Genomic DNA, 9,459 nt, shown 5'->3' on the forward strand with positions numbered 1-9,459 from the left:
AAAAAAAACGAAAAAAAAAAAGAAAAAAAAAGAAAAAAAAAAGTTAAAAATAAATAAATAAAATATAAAAAAAAAAATTGGACTTGGGTCTCTCTCATTTGAGCCCACAAAGCCATGAAATTCAGTCTATAAATACCAAGGCTTCACTTGAGAAAAGGGGGGAAAAGCAAAATACTCTGAGGTTTCCTTGGAACAAAACCCTGAGGAAAAAGATAGTGAGAGAAGAACTAACAGAGTTCAGAGCAGCCTCCAAACCCTGAAGGGAACTCAACTGCACAGAATCACTTCTGCCTCACATAAATCCTAAAAGATTGTTTGGTAAACCTCACGGGTGCAACTCAATTTCAATCAAGCTCTCCAATCAGGTTTGCCCTATATCCATCATCTTTATGCCTTTAATTTGAATGCTCTAAATGTATGAGGTATTATGGGTGAATTTGATACCCTTTTGATGCATGTGTTTGACAAGAGGTTTAGGCCTCCTACCCTTGGTTGCTTTTTGTGAGTTTTTTGTGAATTTTGATGGAATTATTCATGTGGTTACATTTTGATTTAGGGGCAACTTTTGGTTACCCTATTTTGTTTCTCTAACCTGTTTGTTGAGTTTTTTTTTTTGTGAGCGCTCACATGACGTTTGCAGGGATAACTTGCGTGGTTTCCCACTTTATTTGTGGGATACCCCCTGGAGTTTTATTCTGATTATTCGTATTAACTGATTTTCTTTGATGGTCTAGCTGAAGAGATCTCAGGGTCGCTAATCCTTTAATTGCTGTAACTTCGGATTTTTATCCGTGTGGTAAATTTTTTCCCATTCTCGTACTTTATCGCTTTCTTAGCTGGAAGACCTCGATAGGAGGCAATGTTTGAGCCCCTTGGTGGCATTTTACTTTGAGATACATGTTTTGTGTTTTGTATTCATATCCCCACATGAAGCGCGGTTCCTTCGTCAAGGACTGCCTGTTTGCCCTCGAGCATCCCAAATCCTAAAACCCAAAGCAACACGTTTACTCCTTCTACTACAGGCGAGTAAGTCTCCAAAGGTCGAGCATCCGGTAGATTGCGTAGTGACGTCGTTCGTCCAAAACCCAATCCATAACCCCGTAGTTAGCCGAACTACGGCTTGCTCTGATTCTCATTCCAGATGAGATACGTAGGCATAAGACGCGATGTCTTAGCGAGCACACATCCCCCAACCCATAGGTTAGCCGAGCTACGAAGACTCTAATTCTCATATTCAGATGAGATACGTATGCAGTGGATGCGACATCCGCGCGAGTCATTTCTCTTAACCTTTTTAGTAAATAAACACATTAGGTAAACCCACACCCTTTAGACAAAAACCACAAAAGTGGATCCCGTAGAGTACTATGGATGCGTAGGGGTGCTAATACCTTCCCTTCGCATAACCGACTCCCGAACCCAAGATTTGGTTGCGAGACCCCGTCTTGTGCTTTCCTTTTTCAGGTTTACTTCGAGCGTTTCCTTTCCCTCCTTTGGGATGAATAACGCACGGTGGCGAATCTTCTGTCATTTTCGTTCGCCGGTTGTTTTTTTCGCGCACTGTATTTTTCAGGTTGTGACAGCTGGCGACTCTGCTGGGGACCAAGAAGTTGACCTCTTGCTGGTCCATCTTCCCTAAGCGAGTCCCTCCTAGCTTGTGTGATTTTCTTGTTTATTGGGTGTTCATGCTTTTGTACATTTATTTACTTACTTGCTTGCATTCATCTGCTGTATCTGTTGGAGCTGTTGTTAGTTTGTTGGGATGGGATGTTCTACGAGAGATAAGCCCATTACCCAGGCTTGAGTGTACACACAGGTTTTAGAGTGGATGATCATGAGGCTTGCGTGGCATGTTGCTACGTTAAGTCGTTCGTGAAGAACCACACCCAGACGAGGTTTCTCTTGGATATATTATGTCCTACGGATGTTCCGTAATGACATGATGTTCCTTTAGAAATCGTCGACTCTGGTGACCATTTCCCGAGAACTCAGTCGAGGCCTCTCCTCCGAGACGTGATTATGTTAGCTCTGGTGGGCGCATTCTCGCTAATCAATCCGAGGACCCCGAGACTGGGAACTTGCTTTAGGATGTCCTGTTGAGGGGAGTCAGTGGAGGTCTTTTATCCCATAATAATGCCAAACCTTTAGTGGTAAACGTATTATTCGCGACTGAAGGGCTGAAGTTGACGAACTTCTGTTCTTAGAACCTACCAGTGAGGGGCGGGCTAAATTTAGGAAACCTTAACCTCCAACCAACCCGGTTTTCTGGAGTAGAGCTTTGATCTTGTATTATATTCCTCAGTGGTTTTCTCTTCAGACAGTGTAACCCGACAGATGTTCAAGCAGATACAGCAATCCTGATTGAGATGCCACTGCATTGCATTCACATCATTGCATCACATCATTTTGCATTCATATCATTTAACACATGTTTATCTATTACTAGGGGTTTACATCTTCTTCTTGATTCTAGTCGGGGTTTTCTTCTTACACTGTTTATCAAATGTGAGGCTGGAATCAAGGGGGTAGAATGCCCATTGGAATTGATAAACATGTCATTGCATTTACATATTCATTTGCATAACAAGTACCGCCGCAATGTTCTCAGTTGTTTGGTGTTCCATTAGCAGGATAGCTGACTCAGGCATTCACCGATACGGTACCCGAAGGAATCAACAGAGAGCGGTGGAGAGCCTACAAGCAGAGCTCGCCGAGATGAAGATTCGCATGAATCAATTCATGGATTTGGTTCAAGGGGTGGCTCAAGGACAGCAGGAGCTTAGATTGTTGGTACAGAGGGATCCCCCTATTACTCAACCGGAGATGTTGGCTGATCCTCCAGCTGGAGAGGCTAATGGTCCCAATGGACCGGGGCCTATCCCGATCCCGCATGTCAACCTAGATCAACAACCCATTCAGGATGGTCAGGATGATCAGTTCCCCTTGCTTCAGGAAGACTTTGGCATGGACCCCATGTTTAGAAGATTGGAAGAGAGGTTGAAAGCAGTGGAAGGACAGAATCCTCTGGGAGTAGATGTTGCTGACTTGGGGCTGGTCCCAGGTGTGAGAGTGCCACCGAAATTCAAGGTCCCGATATTTGACAAATACAATGGCAGCTCTTGCCCAAAAACTCACGTGCAAGCCTATTTCGGTAAAATGGTTGCATACTCTGATGACGAGAAGCTACTTATGTACTTCTTCCAGGATAGCCTAGCTGGGGCATCCTTGGAATGGTATATGAGGCTGGACAGAGCCCACATCCGTTGCTGGAGGGATTTGGCAGAGGCTTTCGTGAAGCAGTATCAGTATAATGCAGACATGGCTCCGGACAGAACTCAACTTCAGAATCTGTCTCTTAAAAGCAATGAGTGCTTCAGGGAATACGCTCAACGCTGGAGGGATACAGCTTCCCGTGTTCAGCCTCCTATGTTGAAAAAGGAAATGGCCAACATGTTCATGAATACGCTGCCTGGACCTTATCTGGAGCGTCTGGTGGGGTGCAATGCTTCCAACTTTGCTGATGTGGTCTTTACTGGAGAAAGGGTGGAGAATTACCTAAAGACCTATAAGAGCCAGAGTGGAGGTGGATCCTCATCAGGGGTGAAGAAGTCGTTCATTCAGGGACAGAAGAGAAGTGAAGGGGATGCAAATGCCATATCTTCTTATCAGAACAGGGATAACCGGAGGAATAATTTTCAGAATTATCATCAGCAACCGTATGTTGCGGCTGTGACCATTCCAGCTGCAGCGCCACTACAACAACAACAATCACAACGTCAACCAGCTCAGTATCAACAGCAGCAGCAACCGGGTAACAAACCCGCTTATCAACAAAGGCAAAGGATGATGGACCAGCGTTTCGACACCCTTCCAATGTCGTACGCTCAGTTGCTTTCTAGTCTTCAACAACTACAACTTGTGCAACTGCGCACTCTGGCTCCTCCTATTGGTAGACTTCCGGTGGGTTACGACGCCAACGCTAGGTATAGCTTCCACTCTGGGGCACCTGGCCACAATATTGAGAACTACAAAGCTTTTAAGCACGTAGTTCAGGACCTCATAGATTCAAAGGCCATCGACCTTGCACCGGCTCCGAATGTCGTTAACAATCCCATGCCCCAACATGGTGGTGCGAACGTTAACATGATAGAGGGAAAAGCCAAGTCCATTAAGGATGTGTTGAAGTTGAAGACTCCATTGTTGGATATCAAAGGATGCTTGCTGAAGGCCGATGTTTTCCCCGGTTGTGGGAAGGGTTGTTTGGATTGTGCCACTCAGAGTAGAGGTTGTTTGAAGCTACAGCAGGGTATCCAGGCCTTGCTCGACAAAGGTATCCTCCAGGTTGAAGATTTGTCTGTCCAAGAGTTTGTGGAAGGGGTTGAGAAAGAAGAGTTTGAAGATGCTACTGATGAATTCGTAGATGTTGTTCCTGTTAATTTTGTGATTCCCAGTGAGGTCTCTACGGTCAACAATGAAGATGGGGATAGTGATTGCGACATTGACAACTGGGTGCGTCCGAGGATCCCGGGTGAAGTCATCAACAATTGGTCTTCTGAAGAGATTATCCAAGTCACTCTTCTTGAAGAGTAATTTTCTTTGTTTATTCATGCATATCCAAGTCTTACGTTCCGCCCAGGGCGTAATGACTCATTGTAGGGCCCGTCTATGTGACACTTGCATTTTTATCATAAATAAAGGACGTATTTTTGCATTCAAATATTTCGTTCCCTGTCTTTCTATTTTTGCAGTTTTTCAAAATAAAAAAATGGCAATGTTTTGTTTAGTTTCATTTTTTTCACACTCATAAGCACATACCATCACTCATGCAAATGCACATCACCGGGTCCTATTGATAACGGTTCTGCTATGGCTCGCTTCGACTTTGAAAATCCAGTCTTTCAAGCTGAAGAAGAGGGTGATGAAGACTGTGAACTCCCTGAAGAGCTTACCAGGTTATTAAAACAAGAGGAAAGGGTTATTCAACCGCATCAAGAGTCTGTTGAAGTGATTAATCTCGGCACCGAGGACGCCAAGAGAGAAATCAAGATAGGGGCTGCTTTAGAAGACAATGTGAAGAAGGGGTTGATTGAATTGCTGCAAGAATACGTTGACATCTTCGCCTGGTCTTATCAGGACATGCCCGGGCTGGACACAGACATCGTGGTACACCGCTTGCCTCTCAAAGAAGGTTGTCCTCCGGTCAAGCAGAAGCTCAGAAGAACAAGACCAGAGATGGCTGTCAAGATAAAGGAAGAAGTGCAAAAGCAGTTGGATGCAGGGTTTTCTAGCAGTCACCAATTATCCGCCATGGGTTGCAAACATCGTCCCAGTACCTAAGAAGGATGGAAAGGTACGGATGTGTGTCGACTACCGGGATCTGAACAGAGCTAGCCCTAAAGATGATTTCCCATTACCTCACATCGACGTTTTGGTGGATAATACAGCTCAGTTCTCGGTATTCTCCTTCATGGATGGTTTTTCTGGCTATAACCAAATCAAGATGGCACCAGAGGACGTGGAAAAGACAACTTTCATAACCCCATGGGGCACCTTCTGCTACAAGGTGATGCCGTTTGGTCTGAAAAATGCCGGAGCAACATATCAACGAGCTATGGTAACTCTGTTCCATGATATGATTCATCATGAAATCGAGGTTTATGTGGACGATATGATTGCCAAATCTCAGACAGAAGAAGAACATTTGGTGAATTTGCAGAAACTGTTTGAGCGTTTGAGGAAATTCAAACTAAGACTTAACCCAAACAAGTGCACTTTCGGGGTGAGATCGGGAAAATTGTTGGGTTTTATTGTTAGCCGAAAAGGGATTGAGGTGGATCCCGACAAAGTAAAAGCGATACAGGAAATGCCAGAGCCAAGAACAGAGAAGCAAGTCCGTAGTTTCTTAGGGAGGTTGAACTACATTGCAAGGTTCATCTCTCACCTAACAACCACGTGTGAGCCAATTTTCAAATTGCTGAGGAAAGATCAGGCTATCAGGTGGAATGAAGATTGTCAAAGGGCTTTCGAGAAGATAAAAGAGTATCTACAGAAACCTCAAATCCTTATACCTCCAGTTCCTGGGAGACCCCTGATAATGTACCTGTCAGTGACCGAGAACTCGATGGGGTGTGTATTGGGACAGCATGACGAGTCTGGTCGAAAAGAGCATGCCATATACTACCTTAGCAAAAAGTTTACCGACTGTGAAATCAAATATTCGCAGCTTGAGAAAACTTGTTCTGCTTTGGCCTGGGCTGCTCGCCGACTGAGACAGTATATGTTGAACCATACTACCTTGTTGATTTCTAAGATGGATCCTGTGAAGTACATCTTTGAGAAGCTGGCTCTCACCGAACGTGTTGCCCGTTGGCAGATGATTTTAACAGAGTATGATATCCAGTATACATCCCAGAAAGCCATCAAAGGGAGTATTCTGTCAGACTATCTTGCTCAGCAACCGATTGATGATTATGAGCCGATGAAGTTTGATTTTCCAGATGAAGACATCATGTTCCTCAAGATGAAAGACTGTGCAGAGCCAGTTGTTGAGGAGGGACCTGATCCAAACGAAAAGTGGACTTTATTGTTTGATGGGGCCGTCAATGCTAGAGGAAGTGGAATTGGCGTTGTCATCACAACTCCGAAAGGTGCCCATATACCTTTCACCGCTCGTTTGACTTTTGAGTGCACAAATAATGAAGCTGAGTACGAGGCTTGTATCTTGGGAATTGAGCAAGCCATTGATTTGAGAATCAAGACTTTGGACATCTTCGGAGATTCAGCTCTGGTGATCAATCAAGTGAATGGTGATTGGAATACTCTCCAACCCACTCTGGTCCCCTACAAAGACTACACGAGAAGACTGTTGACTTTCTTCACAACAGTAAAATTGTATCATATACCTCGTGATGAGAACCAGATGGCAGACGCACTTGCTACTCTATCCTCCATGATCAAGGTAATTCGTTGGAACCATGCTCCCAGGATCGATGTGATGCGCCTTGACAGGGCCGCATATGTGTTTGCTGCTGAACTGGTAGTCGATGACAAGCCTTGGTATCACGATATCAAGTGCTTTCTGAAGAATCGAGAGTACCCTGCAGGGGTATCCAACAACGACAGAAATACTTTGAGAAGATTGGCAGGAAGTTTCTTCTTGAACAAAGACGATGTGCTGTATAAGAGGAACTTCGACATGGTTTTGCTCAGAGGCGTGGACAGACACGAGGCGGACATGTTAATGCAGGAAGTTCATGAAGGTTCCTTCGGTAGTCATGCCGGCGGACATGCAATGGCTAAGAAATTGTTGAGAGCGGGTTATTATTGGATGACCATGGAGTCAGATTGCTTCAAATATGCTCGGAAGTGTCATAAATGCCAGATTTATGCTGATAAGGTGCATGTGCCGCCAAATCCTCTGAATGTGATGACTTCGCCGTGGCCGTTTGCTATGTGGGGTATTGACATGATTGGAAAGATTGAGCCGACTGCTTCCAATGGGCATCGCTTCATCCTTGTCGCCATCGACTATTTCACCAAGTGGATCGAAGCAGCGTCGTTCGCGAATGTCACCAGACATGTGGTTGCCCGTTTCATCAAGAAAGAAATCATTTGTCGTTATGGGATTCTCGAAAGAATCATTACTGATAATGGTTCTAATCTCAACAACAAAATGATGAAGGAGTTGTGTCAGAACTTCAACATTCAGCATCACAATTCTTCCCCTTACCGCCCTAAGATGAACGGCGCTGTTGAGGCGGCAAATAAGAACATAAAGAAGATTATGCAGAAGATGGTCGTCACGTACAGAGATTGGCATGAGATGCTACCTTACGCCTTGCATGGGTACCGTACTTCAGTACGTACATCGACCGGGGCAACCCCTTACTCCCTGGTGTATGGTATGGAAGCAGTCCTACCTATTGAAGTGGAGATTCCTTCTCTAAGAGTCTTGTTGGATGTCAAGTTAGACGAAGCCGAATGGATTCGGACAAGGTTCAATGAGTTGAGTCTTATCGAAGAGAAGCGAATGGCAGCCATTTGTCATGGGCAGTTGTATCAGAGTCGGATGAAGAGAGCCTTTGATCAGAAAGTGCGTCCTCGTTATTTCCAAGTCAGAGATTTAGTGTTGAAAAGGATCCTTCCTCCTCAGACAGATCACAGGGGCAAGTGGACTCCTAACTATGATGGACCGTATATTGTCACCAAGGTTTTTGATGGTGGGGCTTTAATGCTTACAACTATGGATGGTGAAAACTTCACTTCCCCTTTGAACTCAGACGCAGTTAAAAAATACTTCGCATAAAATAGACCCGCTGGACAGTAAAAAGAATAGTCCAGGCAAAAATGGGCATCCCGACGAACCAAGAAAATGAAAAGGTTCGGGAAAAAATTAGGGATTAAAAATGAAAAGATCGTACACCCGGTAAGTTGAAAACCTGAAAAGGCAACTTAGGCAAAAATGGGTATCCCGGTGGATTGAAAACCCGAAAAGGGTGATCCAGGCAAAAGTTAGGGATTAAGCGAATGATTGCATTCTGAGTTAGTTCTGAATCTCATCTCATGTCGATGACTGGAAATTTTCGAAAGGTAGGAAACAGTCCAATCACCTTTTCAGAAGGCTGATCATCTGGAGGATCTTGAAGACGAGCAAGTCATAGCAGAATTGGAACCCAATAGAAATCCATTTAACACTGCCATTAGATTAATTTCTATTTTTATCTTTTGTGCGATTACCTCTTTCCAGGGATTGCTTCCTGATGTAAATGCCTATTCAGAGGCCATTCAATCAATAAAATCATGTTATTCAGTATATCTCTGTTTTCATTTTCATTTTACTGTTTTGTTTGCAAAAATGACGTCCGAATTTTTGATAAACATTGCATCATGACACATAAGGGCTTTACAGGTACATGCTTAATAAACATTTAAAATTGCTGTAAATTTTAAGTGCTTTGGATCGTCTATTCAGAACAGATACCCTCGGGGCATTTCCTTAAAATCCCCTACAGATGACCGTGAATATCTTCCCCAGTGAAGTCGCCAATAGACGAATCTGGTGTCTTATCCCTGCAGAGCTGATCAGAATGTTGGATTCTTCAATCCCCAGCAGGTTCTCACCACTGTACTTCCCCAAGCGTTTGTTTCAGGACATACACTCCCCAGCGGAGTTGACAGTGTCAGACTGTATCTTCCCAGCAGAAGTGGCTGCTCCTTAGAGTTCGAGGCCAGATCGATAATCCCAATGCCAGATCCATGGTTTCTTTCCTTGAAGCAGAACCTCGGTACCGTATCAATGTTTGCTTCCCCTATTGAGTCATCTCTCGCAGATCGTGGTTGCCAGAACCACTATCGCTTTCCCCAACAGCAGGTGTTCCGTGTCATTCTCTCCCCAGTCAGAATCTCGGTATTTCGTCATTGCTAGAACACCGTGTGGCGGGTCATTTCCCCATATAATTC

Source organism: Lathyrus oleraceus, chromosome 7, assembly GCF_024323335.1.
Source record: "Lathyrus oleraceus cultivar Zhongwan6 chromosome 7, CAAS_Psat_ZW6_1.0, whole genome shotgun sequence".
Taxonomy (NCBI): Eukaryota; Viridiplantae; Streptophyta; class Magnoliopsida; order Fabales; family Fabaceae; genus Lathyrus; species Lathyrus oleraceus.